This window comes from Malania oleifera, chromosome 1, assembly GCF_029873635.1.
Source record: "Malania oleifera isolate guangnan ecotype guangnan chromosome 1, ASM2987363v1, whole genome shotgun sequence".
NCBI lineage: Eukaryota > Viridiplantae > Streptophyta > Magnoliopsida > Santalales > Ximeniaceae > Malania > Malania oleifera.
In genome coordinates this window covers 79,815,794-79,833,606 of record NC_080417.1, presented here as the reverse complement: position 1 = coordinate 79,833,606, position 17,813 = coordinate 79,815,794, and positions in this window count along the sequence as shown.

The window sequence follows — 17,813 nt, the reverse complement described above, 5'->3', positions numbered from 1 at the left end:
TATCCCCAGCCTACGTCCTCGCCTTTGGCAAACTACCAAAGGATTCCACTATATTAGTTCCTTTGCTGGGCAGAACAACACCGTTACAACCACTCCTTAATTAGGCTAGAGCCTGCCTCTCCAAATGATATTCCCTCGTTCGGTCCAATGATCCAAACACTTGAACCATCAATCTACAAAACAAGATTTGAAACAAGGTGTACAATAGATGCTCTTAAAAGAGCTTATTAGTACAAATTCAGAGCTCTATACTTCAAAGCAAATCAAATATGAAATTCAGATTGAAGCCCCAAGAGTATGTCACAAAAGGATTCTTTCAATGGATGAAAGAAATTAGAATTGTAGCACAATACTAGAGATTGAGAGTCAGTAAAGCCTCAGTAGATTTCATGCAAATAGAGAGTGAGAGAGTCTTTGAGAGTTTGAGAATAATTTGAGGGAGTATAAATGTTGTAATTGATTCCTGGTAATTGAATTAATTGTTCTTGGGTGTATATATAGAGTTAGAAAAGTATTTAACTTGATCCCCACATTTACTTAGAGTAGTGTCAAAGTTTTGAATAAGTTTGAGCCACAAGAAATTAATTCTTCAAAAATATGTCTGTTATGAATTTTAAAATCTACAGCGTGATAGTAGCCTGAGGGCTTCCAGTCAGGAACCTATCAATGTATTCACTTATAAATAACACAGGCAATTGGGTGGCAGTTGCCTGTCACCTATTTGTTAGGCGCTTGTCATTGAATTTCACAGTTTTATTAAACAGGTAAAAGGGTGACAGTATCCTGATGAAACCTGGATAGGCTTCTCAAAAAACCTTGTTAGGTGCCTGTCATGGTCCAGGGAGTAGCCTGACGACCTTCTATCTGTGTATTTTAAAATTCTTTAAATCGGCAGCCTATTGACCGTGTGCAGTTAGGCGCATGTTAAGTAGAAAAACTGACTTTTAAAATATTTGATATTCTCTCTCTCTCTCTGTTGACCTTATAGGTCACACCCTGGTTTTGATAATGACAAACTCAATTGTATTTAATAAATATCCAGTTCATGTGCAGGTTTATACTAACATACATTCAAGGGCACGTGAAAGCTTGAAGACAATTTCATATTCCCAATTGTAATATCTCTAAGTGAATTTTGTCTGTAATAGTAATTAGGCTGTCTGTAATAGTAATTAGGGTACTGGTTTGTAATAAGCTCACACACATCACATGAATGATTTACTTTGTAAGCTCAAACCGAAGCATAGAAAGACCTTAGAGTGTACCTTCGGGCGACCGAAGGTCGACCGACACCGGACTTTTTCGGTGTCTTCAAAATTGGACCCCAAGTGGCTTTAAAACACACACATATGCACATATGTTTATTAGGCACTTAAAATTGATTGAGTTGGGTCAATTCGGGACCGAAATGCACACTTGGTGCACTTTCGGTCGACCGAGCCGAACAGTTCAAATTGGCCCAGTCGACCGAAACCGGTCCGGGTCAACTATTTGACCCGGTCCCGGTCGACCGACCCCTTACAGGTCATTTGACCTCGATCGACCGAACCACTTGGGAGTCAACTATTTGACCCCCCGGTCGACCGACCACTTTTGTACTCCAATAACTCGGTCGACCGAAGCGCCTCGGGAGAATTCCCAACAACTCGGTCGACCGAGCCGTGCAGTTCAAAAAGGCCTCGGTCGACCGAAACTCGGAGATTTCAAAAATCGCCCTTACCCGGTCGACCGACCCCTTAGTTCAAAATACCCTCGGTCGACCGAGCTACTTGAGTCCCGGTTGACCGAGCTACTTTTGGTCGATCGGACCTCTCGGGTTGCCCTGATTTTTTTTACCGCAATTAAATTTTTAAACAGGGTTAAATTTTCTTAAGTGTCATTAATCTTTTCTGAAAATTCCTAATAAGTCCCCAACGGTCAAAATTCTTGGTATGTCTATATATATTCCTTCATTTGGTGGATTAAGCACGGATTAGCAAATAAATTAAGAAAAATTTTCTCTCAAGCCAAATACTCATATTTGCCTCCTACTACTTACATTACTTTGAAAACCTACTCAAGCTTACACTCTTCATCTATCCAAATCATTTGTAAGTGTATTGAGTCTTTTATTTTTGGTTAGCTCTTCATATTGCTGTGTATTTGAATCGATTTTTGAGAGCATAACCTAAGTTTTCTTAGGAGGCTTTGCCAATAAGCCTGCCCTAAGAAAGACTCTTTGTGACATCCCAAGTATTGCACTCTAGTTGCAATATCTTAGGAAGTTTTTTGTTTGAAGATTGCAAAAATACTTTCAAACATATTTGAATATCTTGTGGTGTTCATATTGATATATTTGGGAAAGGATATTCGTGTGTGTGTGATATATAAATCTTTGTGGTATTGTTTGTACAAGTTTTATAAATATATATCATTTACCGAAAACAAAGATTATCTACTTTGCAATACAAGCACATACGCATTCTATTGATTGATAATATTGAGGCTTGCTTGGTATTCTGTGTGAACACTCTTGACTGAATATTTTGAAGTGCACAGATTATTATTGACACTCTCACGTACGTGTTACACTGATAGAAAACATAGCTGAGAGATTGACATATTTAGACCACACAGAGCTTACATTTTAAATCACTTGTGGTGTTTGTGTTTGTGCGCATTTGTGGTACATATCTGCTTTACTTGAAAGCACAATTGTATTGTACCTTTGATTGTATATCTGAGAGATTCCAGGCGTGGCCTGAGGGGGCGGTAATCCAGCCCGGTAAGGATTGGTGTAAAGGTTGAGGTCAGCCCCGCTAATTGACCTGGTTAAGGTTGAGGTCAGCCCTGTGGTAATTTGACCTGGTTTGTATAGGTGACGCTCCACCCGTTTAAGTGAGCATGGTATTGTGATAATCCTTGTGCTGGTTAGCCAAGGCGGGGACGTAGGCGGTTGGCCGAACCTCGATAACATATCCGCGTGTCATCTTCTCTTTACTGCTTTCTGATACTTGTGTGATTGTTTAAACTGCTTCATCTGATCTCTGGCACATTTACATCATTTGCACTAGATTGACCCTAGGCTTGTGAACATACTGCTGCTAGGAGGAATACTTAGAAGGTAAAATTTAAAAATACCAATTCACCCCCCCTCTTGGGATCACGGTAAAGCTAACACTCTCTTTTCTTATTTATCCTTGGAATATTAATTTGTTTTCTTTGAAAAATATGTTCCAAGTTTTAAATTTAAGGTCTCTAGGTCTCTTCATTCCTAATGAGCTTCAAAATGCAATTTCATAATTTGAAAATACTTGAAGTACTTACAAACATGTCCTACTAGACTGTCTTTATTTCTTGAACTTTTTTTCAAAAAAGCTTCATCAAGATGTTGCTTTGATTTCCTGAATTTTCAATATTGATCACTTGTGTTTGATATGAGCTTTCAATGTTCCCGTGATCTTCGAGTCTTTCCTTGTTGGTCTCTTGAGCTTTTAGAATTGATCATTTGTGTTCATAAAGTATGATTTTGTTTCAATCTCTGAAATATCACAACTTTGAAGGATATTAGATAATCTTACTTTATTATCATCAAAATCAAGAGTCGTAAGCTCGTAAGCCTTGGTTGGGCCAACAATCTCTCCCTTTTTGATGATGACAAATAAGGAGAAAAGATAGGTAAGCCTTAAAAGGCTCCCCCTTTCAACAAGCATAAATCTTCAAAGAAAATAACACAAATAAGCATAATTTTAAATACTTCATCATGTGTACATAATTATCATGCATACTTAATCATTATGCATACTCCCCTTTGTGACATAACCATAATATATTCCATAATTCCATAATATACATACCATAGGTCATCATAACCATCTTTTGCTCATCCATATACTCCCCCTTTTGACATAAATCAAAAAGGAAATAACACAAACATGTAAAGAGCAAGTGGTCCTTACATAAGCAAAATATGAACAAAAGTGAAAGTTTTTAAAAGTTACAAAATAATAAAGATAAGCATAATCAAGCATTAGATTTTGAAGTACTATCTTTAGTAACTTCTTTTCCTTTGGAGCCCTTTTTTTTATAAGCTTCTCCTTCTTCCTCAGTCTCTTCAGAGTCGTCACCAGATTTTTCTTTAGATGCATCATCACTTTTCTCTATTTCTTCACCGGTTTCATCTTCACTAGTAGGTGCGGAACTAATATCCATGGGGGATGCACTAGTGATATGTTGTTCTATCTTTTCAAGATGCTGATCTAGTGATGAGTATTTAGTGTCCATAGTAGAGATACTTTCTTGAAGTGAAGTGAGACCAATTTGCATATCAGAGCTAAAGCTAGAATAATGCTGGTAGAAGGGAATAAACCAAGCTGGCATATCAGCTTCTTCAGGAGTTGGATTAGGGTCTTCTGGCTCAGGTTGTGCAGGCATATTTCCTCTATACATCCATCCTTCAATGTATTTCTTGTAACCCATTAATTTTAGAGTGGTTGAGGAAAATAGATCATAATGAGTTCTTTTTACTAGTTTGGAAGATGGTGTGACGATTTGAAAGTGAGAAAAAACCAAAAAGAGTATTTCCTCCATAGGGAACTACAATTCTATAAGGTTCCAACTTCATGACCATCCATTTAAGCAATAACCTTGTTAAGTCCAACTTCTTTCCTTTGAGTAGGCCCTACATTATAAAACAATCCAAGAAGGACACATGATCATATGATCCTGCTCTGGGAAGGATATTATAGGCAATGAGTTTATAAAGAATTAAAACTTGTAGATTTAGATGCTTATAGAGTGGATGATTGCCAAAAATAAATAGGAGGATCATTCAAGACAAGTGGCAAGAACTCTTGTGGAGTGAATCCCTGCTCCATGGTTATTTTTTTTCAATGGTATTGCACTCAAATTCACCACTCTTTATGCGAAGAATTTCGCCGAACGAGTGTGGTGTAAGGGTGATGGTTTGTCCTAGAAGATTAGTATAAATTCGTACCTCTTTTGTCACCAAGTTTGAATAAAAATTTTTGATTATATTAGGATGATACCCCTTGGCTTAGTGTTTAATAAATTTATCCCATAGTATGTCTTTGAACAATGCTATGATTTCAGGAAAGCTGGTTTCAAAGAAGGGAACATCCAGAACTTTACCAAATTTCAAATCAATGCTTGAGATGTGATTTCGATACATTGATTTGGTGTGAGAAGAGACTAATCATTTCTCTACTTCATCATTGTTTGTTGTACGTGAGGAGGAAGCTTTTTCCTTGTTCTCGATTCTTTTGATTCTTGGCATTTTGAAAACTGAAACCCTAGGTAGAGAAGGACAAGGGTTTGATATGGTGAGTTGGTGATGAAGTAAGGGACAGATTTGAGAAGGAGAATGGAGAGGTAAGGAAGAAAGAAAGAATTTTTGAGAGGTATAGAAGGGTTATCAACATATCACAAGCTTCATTTTTGTCGGCTAAAAACAATACCCATGTATATCTAGAATAATCATCAACAATCACAAAAGCATATTGTTTTCCACCTAAGCTTTGATTTCTAGTAGGTCCAAACAAGTCTAAGTGCATGAGTTCTAAGGGTCTACTAGTTGATATATGTTTCTTCTTTATAAAACTTGTCTTGACTTATTTTCCTAGTTGGCAAGCATCACAAATTTTATCTTTGATAAATTTCGTATTTGGTAAGCCTTTCACTAAATTTTTCTTTGATAGTTTAGATAGAATGTCCATGCTAGTATAACCCAATCTTCTATGCCAAAGCCATCTATTTTCATTTAGGGCAGCTAAGCAAGTTACATCTTGAGATATTAAATTATCAAGTTTTATGCAATATACATTATTTGTTCTATTTGATGTGAATATAATTTCATTATTCTTAGGGTTTTGTATTAATACTTGTCTTTCTTAAAGATAATTTCAAACCCTTTATCACTAAGTTGACTAATACTTTAGAGATTATGTTTTAGACCATCTACTAACAACACATCATCGATAGTTAAAGAGGGTTCTTTACCTATTTTACCAATTCCAACAATTTTACTTTTGGCATTGTCACTGATGGTTACGTATCCCCCATCTTTTTGAGTTATTGTGGTGAACTTGGTTCTATCTCCGGTCATGTGTCTTGAACACCCACTGTCAAAGTACCACTTTTCTTTTGATGGTGTTGTCCTAAAGCATACCTATAATGAAAGATTTAAGATGTTACTTCTGGAATCCAAATTTTCTTAGTTTTCTTTAAATTATATATAGTACCATTGTTTTCTTTTCATTCATTTTTTGACTTTAACATACTTCTTTTTAAGAGGGCAGTTGAACATAATATGTCCTTTCATGTAGAAAGTGGTATGTTCGTGTACATTAGTTGAAGAAGTACTAACATAGTGTTTAGCTTCTTTCACAAAGTACCCCATGAACAATTTATTCTTTCTTTTATTTTTTATTCCATTATAACCAATTCCTTCTTTATTTCCATGCATTCTTTGTTGTCCAATCATTTTCTCAAAGTTTTCTTTTTCTTCTTCTCCTTCTTGAGTTGAGGGCAGTCCAACTTGATATGACCTGGTTTTTTGCAATGATAACACATAGGTAGGTCATTTTTATTTTTGTTTTCTTTCATACTTGTTTCCCCCTTTTCAGATTTTTTTTTTTTATTAAATTTTCTAGGGAACTTTTTGTTTCTTCTATAGAACTTTCCTAGTCTTTTGGTAATGAATGCTAATTTATCTTGGTCTAGATCACTTGATTCACTATTGTCATCACTTGAGCTTTCGTTGGTTGTTTTTAAAGAAATAGATTTCTTGTGCTTAGGTTCAGGATTTCTTTCCTTTAAGGCCATTTCATAAGTAAGTAGTGAACCTATAAGTTCATCTAGTGATATGGTTTTAAGGTTCCTACCTTTCGTAATTGCTATGACCTTTGGTTCCCATATGGGTGGAAGACCTTTAAGTATTTTTTGAATCATCTCATAGGTAATGTAGGTTTTTTCTAAGGCATTGAGAGAATTGATTATGTGAGTGAACCTTGTATACATACTAGTAATAGATTCATCTCAGTTCATTTTGAAAGCTTCATATTCACTAGTTAGCATATCAATCCTATTGCCTTTAACATCGACTGTTCCTTCATAGGTTACCTCTAGCTTATCCCAAATTTCTTTGGCTATTTTGCAAACCATGACTCTATTGAATTCGTTAATATCTAGAGCACAATATAAAGCATTTATAGCACTTGAATTAACTTGAAGCATTTTGTGATCTAAGTCAGTCATGTCCTTTTTCTCCTTAGGGGCTTGTTTTTCATCTACTAGTTTGAAGGGTATTAGGTCACCATCCATGACAACCTCCCAAGCTTTCCAATCCATAGTTTGAAGATATATTCTCATAAAAGTATAGTTCATTCCACAAAAGATTGGTGGTTGGGCTGAGGATTGACCCTCTCCGAATGGAGCTATTCCTATGTGTGTCATTTCAATCTTTATATAGCTTCTTGTTAAGATTTACTATAACTAGGCTCTAATACCAATTGAAATTAGAATAGTGTTCCCAAGAGGGGGGTGAATTGGGTTAATTAAGAAATTTTAAATTCTTTTTAACTTCTTACTTGTTTTAGTGCAACAACAAGAATGTAAGTAAATCAATCAATTTATAACCACAACCAAATCAAACCACAAAGTACTGAAAGTTAAACAATCCAATCAACCACAATATAAAAATCAATCAATTATTTAAGAACTTGATGCTTTTAAGCTTTTGGTAGGAGCCCTGTGTTTATATGCAAGCCTTATTTTGATTTTGATCTGTAATGCGCCCTCTTAACCAAGATTTCCGCAAATTAACCAGCGTACTCCCTTGTGGGTTTCTGCAAAAGGTTAATTAAAATGTACTTTCTAAAATTAAGAGTATTCTTTCAATTTTTACTTAAGCCCTGCAATCACCAATATGCATTCAACAAATAAAAAAATTGTGCAAAAAATAAAAAGTAGAGAGAAGAACACCAAGTTTTACGAGGTTCGGCTTATCCCCAACCTACGTCCTCACCTTTGGCAAACCACCAAAGGATTCCACTATGTTAATTCCTTTGTCGGGCAGAACAACACTGTTACAACCACTTCTTAATTAGGCTAGAGCCCGCCTCTCCAAACGATATTCCTTTGTTCGACCTAACGATCCAAGCACTTGAATCGTCAATCTACAAAACAAGATTTGAAACAAGGTGTACAAGAGATGCTCTCAAAATAGCTGATTAGTACAAATTCAGAGCTATATACTTAAAAAAAAAAAATCAAATATAAAATTCAAATTGAAGCCCCAAGAGTATATCACAAAAGGATTCTTTCAATGGATGAAAGAAATTAGAATTGTAGCACAATACTTGAGATTGAGAGTCAGTAAAGCCTTAGTAGATTTCGTGCAAATAGAGAGTGAGAGAGTCTTTGAGAGTTTGAGAATAATTTGAGAGAGCATAAATGTTGTAATTGATTCCTGGTAATTGAATTAATTGTTCTTGGGTGTATTTATAGAGTTAGAAAAGTATTTAACTTGATCCCCACATTTACTTGGAGTAGTGTCCAAGTTTTGAACAAGTTTGAGCCCTAAGAAATTAATTTTTTAAAAATATGTCTGTTATGAATTTTAAAATCTACAGCATGATAGTAGCCTGAGGGCTTCCAGTCAGGCACCTATCAATGTATTTCACTTATAAATGACACAGGCAGTAAGGTGGCAGTCGCCTGTCACCTAGTTGTTAGGCGCCCGTCACTAAATTTCAAAGTTTTATTAAATAGGTAGAAGGGTGATAGTAGCCCGATGAAACCTGGACAGTGTTGACCTGATTGGTTACGCCCTATTTTAATTATGAAAAATACACTTGATACTAATAGTTGTACTGAGAATTGCATGCAGGTTTACCTTGTGCGCGCTTCAGGACTAAAAGACTTATTATGATGGCTTGTGGTGTTCGTGCCGATGAATGAAGAATCTTGTGCTGCATTTGTATTTATTATTCAGTTTCTTCATTCTGGGATGTAATTTTATTATGGACTGTACACCCATATGGCTTGTAATAATTTTCATCATGCAATATAGGTAGTTATGCTCAAATCGACCTTAGTTGGACTTTAGGTACTTACACGAACCATCGAAAGACCTTAGGGAACATCGGTCAACTGACACCGGACTTTTTTGGTGTCTTCAAAATTGGACCCCAAGTGACCTTAGGACACTCACCTTTGCACTTGCATGTATTAGGCACTTGAATAAGGTTTGTATGCTTCGAAAACGGGACTGAAATGCACACTTGATGCACTTTCGATCGACTGGCCAGAACAGTTCATTTTGGCCTGGTCGACTGAACCAGACCTGGGTGAACTGTTGACCAAGGTCCTGGTCGACCGAACTAGAATAGTTCAAAAAGCCCCGGTTGATCAAAACCCTCTCTGGTCAACATTTTGACCACCTGGTCGATCGAACCAGGTAGTTCAAAAAGCCCTGGTCGACCGAAACCCCCTGGGGTCAAAAGTTTGACCATCTGGTCGACCGAGACAAAAATGAACTCCCACTATCTGGTCGACCAAGGGTCCTCGGGAAAAATTCCAACAGTCTGTTCGACTGAACCAACTAGTTCAAAATGGCGCGGTCGACCGAACCTCAAAGAAATGGGAAATCGCCCACTTTCGGTCGACCAAGCCCTCAGTTCATTTTCCCCTAGTCAACCGAACCGCGTTAAATGAAAAATTCGCCTTCCACTGGTCGACCGACCATTCAGTTCAAAAATGCCCTAGTCGACCGAGCCATATGAGATATGGTCGACCGAAACCTTTCTGGTCGACCGGACCTCTCGGGTTGCCCTAATTTTTACCATAGTTACACATTTTTTAAACAGGGTTAAAATATTTGAAATGTCATTAATCTTTTCTAATTATACCCATTATGTCCCCAACGGTCAAAAAATCCTCCTTGCCTATAAATATTTGTTCATTTGTCATAATTAGCTGTGATTAGCAAACTTGATTAGGATAAAAACTCTCTCAACTCTCAAAACCCTAAATTAGCCAAATACTTCTTGTAAACACTCACATACACCTCATTCTTGATTTCTACAAGCATTATGAGTATTTTCTATGGCTATTGTGCTTGTCTTTGTAGCTAAAACTCTCAGTTACATTATTGTTTGATTGATTTTCTATGAGAGTTTAGCATCAAGGTTTTTCCACCAATTTTATTTGATAAATTTAGTGTGGAAAAACTCTGAGGGTTGTGGTTCTTGCATTATTATTGCAAGATACCTAAACCTAGATTTTGTGTGCAAAAATCTTTTTCAAGAGCTAGTACTTTAAACAACTCTAGTGTGCTTTGAATATTAGAATATTGTATTGAGTTTGTTTGTTTGAACTTGCTTGGCATATTTTGAAACCCTGATCTGATATTGTATTATTCACATAGTGTGTTTCAAATATTGCTTGGGTATACACTTTAGATTTTAATTGAAAGCTTATACGTGACCGAGTGTTTAGCACACATTAGAGCACTGAGCATATCTACATATCATTCATGCTTGCATTATTGATTGAGTTGTATTGGTGCACACATCTGCTTTTTTAGAAGCATATTTCTGTGTACAAATTTTATATACATCTATTGTATTTCCAGGCACGGGCCTGAAGAGGGAGACTAGCCCTGGAATAGTCCCGGATTGGCTTAGACTTGGTTAGGAAAGCTAGGTGCATCGTCCTATTAAGGCATGTCAGTTGAGGTCAATCCTGTGAATTGACTTGGTTGTATTAGGTCCCGCTCTACCTGTTTAAGTGAGCATTATAGTGGTAATCCTTGTGCTGGTGTGGCCAAGGTGGGGACGTAGACACTGTTGGCCGAACCGAGATAACATATCGTGCGTGTTCATTTACATTTCTGAAATTTACTTACTGCACATGTATGTTATATTGTGAATTATTAGGTTTACATATGCATAGACAGACCCTAGGTTAAGTAATACTGTTTATCTGGTTTAACCTAGGCGATAAATTTTAAATATCCAATTCATCCCCCTCTTGGGATTGCACCAAAGCTAACAGACAGGTTTCTCAAAAAACCTCGTCAGGCATCTGTCAAGGTTCAGGTAGTATCCTGACGACCTTCTGTCTATGTATTTTAAAAGTATTTAAATTGGCAGCCTAGTGACCATGTGCGGTCAGGCGCCTGTCAAGTAGAAAAATTGACTTTTAAAATTGACTTCATCAAGATGTTGCTTTGAGTTCTTGAATTTTCAATATTGATCACTTGTGTTTAATATGAGCTTTCAATGTTCCCGTGATCTTTGAGTCTTTCCATATTGGTCTCTTGAGCTTTTAGAATTGATCACTTGTGTTCATGAAGTTTGCTTTTGTTTCAATATTTAAAATATCACAACTTTGAAGGACATTAGATAACCTTACTTTGTTATCATCAAAATCAAAAGTCATAAACTCATAAGCCTTGGTTAGGCCAACAAATCTTTTACAATGGTAAAAGACAAATAAGACAGAATATGTGAAATGTAATTTTGGTAATGATAGGAGAAATATTAGAGTCAAAGTTAAACTTTATGATAAAGAAATAAATAACACTTATAGATTTTGATACCTTGGATCTATTATGCACGCTGGAGGAGAAATTGAAGACAATGTAATGCGTAGAGTTAAAGTAGGTTGGGTAAAATGGAGAAGTGCTTCAAGTGTGTTGTGTGATCATATAATACCCTTAAAATTGAAAGGAGAGTTTTATAGTATAGCTATAAGACCAACTATGTTTTATGGACTAGAATGTTGGGCGACGAAGAAACATAATATCCAAAAAGTAAAAGTTGTTGTGATGAGAATGCTTAGATGGATGAGCAGTATAACATTAAAAGATAAATCAAGGAATGAACATATTTGTGGTAAGTTAGGTGTAGCTCTTATAAAAGATAAGATAAGGGAGGGATGATTCAGATAGTATGGACACTTGCAACGTAGCCCACATAGTGCACTTGTGAGAAAGAATGACTTAGTTACAGTGGGGGCAGTGGAAAGGGTAGGGGTAGACCTAAAATAACTTGGGAAGAGATAGTGAGTAAAGATTTAATATCCTTAAATCTATCAAAAGAAATGGTCCATAATCACATAAATTGGCGGAAAAAGGATTCATATAGCTGACCCCACCTAGTGGGACTAAGGCGTGGTTTTGTTGTTGTTGCTGTACAATGGTAAAGACATAATATATGTAGTGTTTTATTAAAAACCAAGCACCTTCCAAAATGATGGTGTGACTAATATTAAAAGGTGATGGATTGGTTGTGAATGGATTCATTATGCCAACCTTTATTAGAAGTGTAAAGATAGGGACAACGAGAGAGACATAAAATTGTAGGAATCATAGAAAGTGAAAAGAAAAGGAAGGAGGTGACCGAAACTAAATTAGAAGAGATAATAAGTGGGAGAGACAAACGGATAAAATTTTGAAATTAGAGGCAATAAGAGGTAGAATAAGAGGATAAAGTGGCATAGTAGCCAAAGTGATAGTTGTTTGTCACATTGTGTGAATTAAGTTGAATATTGTTTAAGGTCCTTTACCAAATAGGACGTACACCCATTTGTACCCCTTTGAGGTCAAACATACATCAATTCTAAGGTTAAAAATTATAAGCTAAAGTTTAATCATAAATTCGGTCTATTTTATCTAATTTACATAGTTGAAAAAAACTTTATTACATTTGACGTGTTACCCGATGCTTATTTGGCTTGTCACTTTGTGACTCGACAGTCTCTTTGATGATTAAGCAACCACTGTTGCCTAATGACTGCACAACTTCTTTTGTTTGGCTAATTATAATTCCTTTATTAACTAGCTAATGTTTACTTGATGCCTTATCTAGGTAATTCTCCATGATTCATTGGGTGATCACCATCATGATTTACCTCCCTTTTGAATTTCTTAGGTGACTAACTTAGTTGGGTGATCATCGTCATATTCTAAGTGGGTGTACAAAGATGATACAAGCAATGCCCCTTACAACTGCTCTGTTTAATTTCTTTTTAACGCTTATGAATGAGCTGCAACTTTTTTTTGGGGGGATTAAAGTGTTGTTATTTTCTTTGGTCAAACAATTTTTTGATCGGTTAATTATTTATATATAATTCTAATAAGCTTTTAAAGCATATTTGATTGATCAATGATGGGAAATAAAAGATGATCACTTGATATAATATTTTGGTGATGCCAATAGATGGTCCTCACATAACTTCAATTTTTTTTTTCCAAATGAGTTAGCTAATCTCCAAATCTTTCTCGAGATCATCTTCACTCTCAATATCATCTTAGCCTTTAACAAGCATTGAGTCCTTAAATGAAAGTAAATTCTTAAATTTTTCATATTTAGTGGATTTAGGGTCTTTGTCCTCCTTTGTATAGTTGGCCACTAAAGAGTCCTCATTACTTTCAAGCTTAGCTGAAAAGGAGATTTTGCAATCTCCATAGTCCATTGAGTAGGAATCCACCTCCTTCGTAGTACGTTTAGCCACAAAGGAGTTCTTATAATTTTGGCTAATAGTGGGCTTGATCTCTTCATCTTCTTCTATATAGTAATCCAATAGATCATTCACATGATCTTTATAGTTGATATTCTCTATGAAAATATTTTGTTGCCCTCTATGTTGCTGAGTCTAGCCAAAGTATTCACCAATGATGATTCGACCATGAGGTCATTGTGGGGCAAACAGATTTTCCCCTCAACGTCCTCTTGTAAAATAATATGCCGCCCAATCCATCATTAGTGCTATAGGAGATGGTTTAGCCATGGCCACAAAAGAACAATGGGTAGATAGTAGTAGAGGCTTTCATGGACATTTTAAATATTGAATTTTTGAGCATATCTCTTTGTGTGCCCTCAATCTAGGATCACAAATCAATTTGTAGATCGCTCATGATCATCTTCATTGAGGCTTTTACCTCGTGAAAGGTGTGAGCGACAAAAAAAAAAGCATTCTTCGGTAAAAGTTTCTTGAATTATCACTAAATTATTGGTTGCTCTCATTGGCTTCACTTGACATTGTTGCTTTACCTTTCACCTATAGTGATTAACAACATAGTGTCTTGTGTGGGTGTACCAAAAAGATGTTTAGTAAAAAATTAACACATGTTCAAATGAAGATGTAATTGAGATGAGGAGTTGGCGGATTGGTTGTGATTGGACTCATTATGTTAACCTCAGAAATTTTAGGCATTCACGAATAACATCAATAATAATTTATTCAAATCCTCAGGGTGTGGTTCAGGCGGTAGTGCGGGCTGCGAGCATGCCTCTCACGAGATCAGGTGTTCAAATTCTTTCAGACTCGTTTCCGCCCTTAAACTCCTGAATTTACCCTCTGGAGTTGTGGAGTCAACTTCAAGGGACGTAGGATTAGTCATGTAAAACAGACGCGTGGATACTCGGTGCGTAATCCAAATAGAAAATAATAATAATAATAATTATAATAATAATAATAATTTATTCAAAAAAATGGGGCCTGTGCGGGACAACCCAAACTACAATAATCAAACAAATATATATTTATATTTTACTCAGAAAAACGGATCAAGCGAGGCACACAAGGGTTACAACAAACGGCCAAATCTCCGCGTACCAAAATGCAGGGCGCCGAAAGTCTCAAATGAACTGTTGCTCATTTATTATATCCTTTTACCCTTCGGCGTCTACGCGTACGTGTACCCTTCGTTTTAGCCTTTTAGGTTATTAATGGAGAGATTTGCTCGTGGGAGATTTTCGACGAAGACACGTTTGACCAAGGTTGACCTTGGTGCGACCCCACGAGCATAGGTTTGCACTCATGACAGATCTTGTCCCGATAATGCACAGCTTTTCTGCCACTCGTGCAAGATTAGGAAGATTTACATCAAAGCATTATCAAAGATAATATCTTTTATTGGCTGACGTGCATGGGAAAAGATCTATCAATATATTGGTGGGGGTAAAAAATTATTTCCCTTCAAAACATTAATGAAGTTTTTAACTCTTGGTTGACCATCGTGCATCCACGCCTGCAAGGGCCAAAAATTTCTCCGGTGGTTTACATTGTCGGGAGTGGTACGTCCTATGCCTATCATTAGAATTTAGAGGGTGATGTTTCATAGATAGTTTTGTATATAATATGTCCGTAAACAGCTTTATTAACATATTTTATAGGGAGTACGCGTTGTACTCAAAATAATTAGAGAGCGGAGCTATGCAAGGATAGATTTATTTATTTTTGTCTTTGTCCGCTACCCATAATATGATTGATTAGGCAATTTGAAAGGAACAAGAGAATTAAGAATAGCATGAGTTTGCCAAGATACGACATATATCATCCAAACAAAAAGCCACACCCAAATTTCAAAATGTTAGTTAAATGGAGCAAGTTAGACAACATCACAAAAGCTCAAAACACCGTCTCACGCAATGGATACTTGCCCTTGGGTTAATTAAAATACAAAATGTTAGCCAAATTCAGCAAGCCAGACAACACCGCAAAAGTAAATTACACCAGCTCAAGTAGTGGATACTTGCCCTTGGGTTAACTAACAACCGAAAACCAAAGAAGATTAAAGGTACAACGGGCGGCAGGGCATCTACTTCGACCACTATTAGAAGAAGATACTGAGCAGCCCAGTCTATGGATGCATTGGAGAAAGGTTGTGTGAGCAAGAAGAAGGTCCACCAAGACATACACTGCGTAGACTCACAAGAAGACACCTCAACTATGGTAACTAGGAGCAGGTAGATAATGAGCAGCCCAGTTTACAGATGCATTGGAGAAAGGTTGTGTGAGCAAGAAGAAGGTCCACCAAGACATACACTGCTTAGACTCACAAGAAGACACCTCAACTATGGTAACTAGGAGCAGGTAGAAAAGTTCACTTCAGACACATTCTAAAGAAAGATGACTTTAGGAAAAGAAAAGAGAATAAAGTCAACTATAGTTAAGTGTCAACATTAAATGGAAGTCTATTTATGATATATATATATATATATATATATATATATATATATTAACTATCACTTAAATTTAGAATAACTATATTTTGGATAGAATTTTGAGATCCATTATATTTCCAAGTTTGACTTGGAAAAGGGCATAAATATATTTAATTTTACTAACTAGCATAATGCTAATTCATAACAACCTAGCACCACTTTATTCTCCTCTCTCTATTATTAACCTCAATTTTTTGTATATTTTTCCCTTCATTATTCTCTTACCTTTTTAATTCAAATCCATTCACTTCCCTCCTCTCCTCCTCTTTTTACAAGTTTTTATAACTTTTACAACTCTTTTCTTATAACCACTATTACAAAAGATACCCCCCTTATGCAATAGAACAATTTTATACTTCACCTTTAATGGGGGTTGGCATAATGATCCTATTCCTATCCATTATTACAGTCAATCCAATAACTACAACATATGCCACATTTAAAAGCTCATTAACACCAAAAGTTGACAAACACCTTTTACACACACCAATGTGGGTCTCATCATGCCACCAGTTACTGAAACAAATAGACAGGGTGTTGTTTTAAGGGTACCCTTTGGGGTAAATGCTGGAGACAACCAAGAAACTATTAGTCAATGAAACCCCCTAGAAAAGATAGGAAAAGGGAGGAACTTAGTTTCGGTCCCTATATTGCCAATGCCTACTAGGTTAATTAACATTGACCGGGTTGCTATTTTATAGCAAGTGCTCAAAAAGAACTAGTACCTAGCCTCCCACACTTTAGAGTAGGTTATTACCATTATGAAACCCATTCTGCAAGACCAAAATGAAGACCTAGATGGAATACATGCTTATGGGCTTTTAAAGAGCAATTTACAAAATGAAGATAAGGGGACAACCCGAAGGGCATGACCTAAAGTAGCCATTATCGGAATTATAATAATGAGCAATATGCCTTATTTTGAATAAATTTGGAGGCAATTTGCTACTGTAGATGACTATTATTTTCTTTATTTGTTAAATACATCAATTTCCTCTTAATATTTCATTACGCTTTTTTTAACATCTCAATTTCATGCCATAATCCTCTATAAGCAAATCCTTTCCTTCAAAAATTTCTTCTCTCTCCTAATTTCTTGCCCTAAATTCCTAACATGATTGATCATGCCATCTAAAGAAAATCAATCTATCTATGGTGGAGAGAGAACACCACAAGTGTATAAATTTTTTGTCCCAACCTTGTCACTCAAAGCAACAAAGTAGGCCTTCGATAGCTAATTGGGCCTATTTTGATGTAATTGGTGTATTCCCAAGAAGGGGGGGGGGTGAATTGGAAATATAAAACTTTTCACCGAGGTTAGGTTCAAATACAAAATCAGTAGTTCACAACCTAAGGCCTGTCTAAGCAAATACCAATTATTCGACAATATAAAACTGAGCAAATATATAAAATAGATACTGCAGGCTTAGCATTTCCTAATCATTCACAATATTTAAAATATACGCACATTCATAATAAATTTAAATATAAGCATACAAGTGCAGGAGTTTAAGTGCTGAAAATTAAATAGTGCAAGGAAAAAGAAATCAGCACATGATATGATATTGGGGTTCAGCCAATACTGCCTATGTCCCCGCCTCAAGCTCACAAGCAAAAGGATTCCACTAATGCTCACTTACAGGTGAAGCGACACTGATTACAATACCCTCTCTTTAGTGGGTAAGGGGATACCCTAGGTCAAATTATAGGGCTGACCCCAACCTTTATAACCACACCTTAGAAAGGTGTTCCTGGTTTTCTTAACCGGGTCTAAACCATACGGTGCTCTTCTAACTGGGT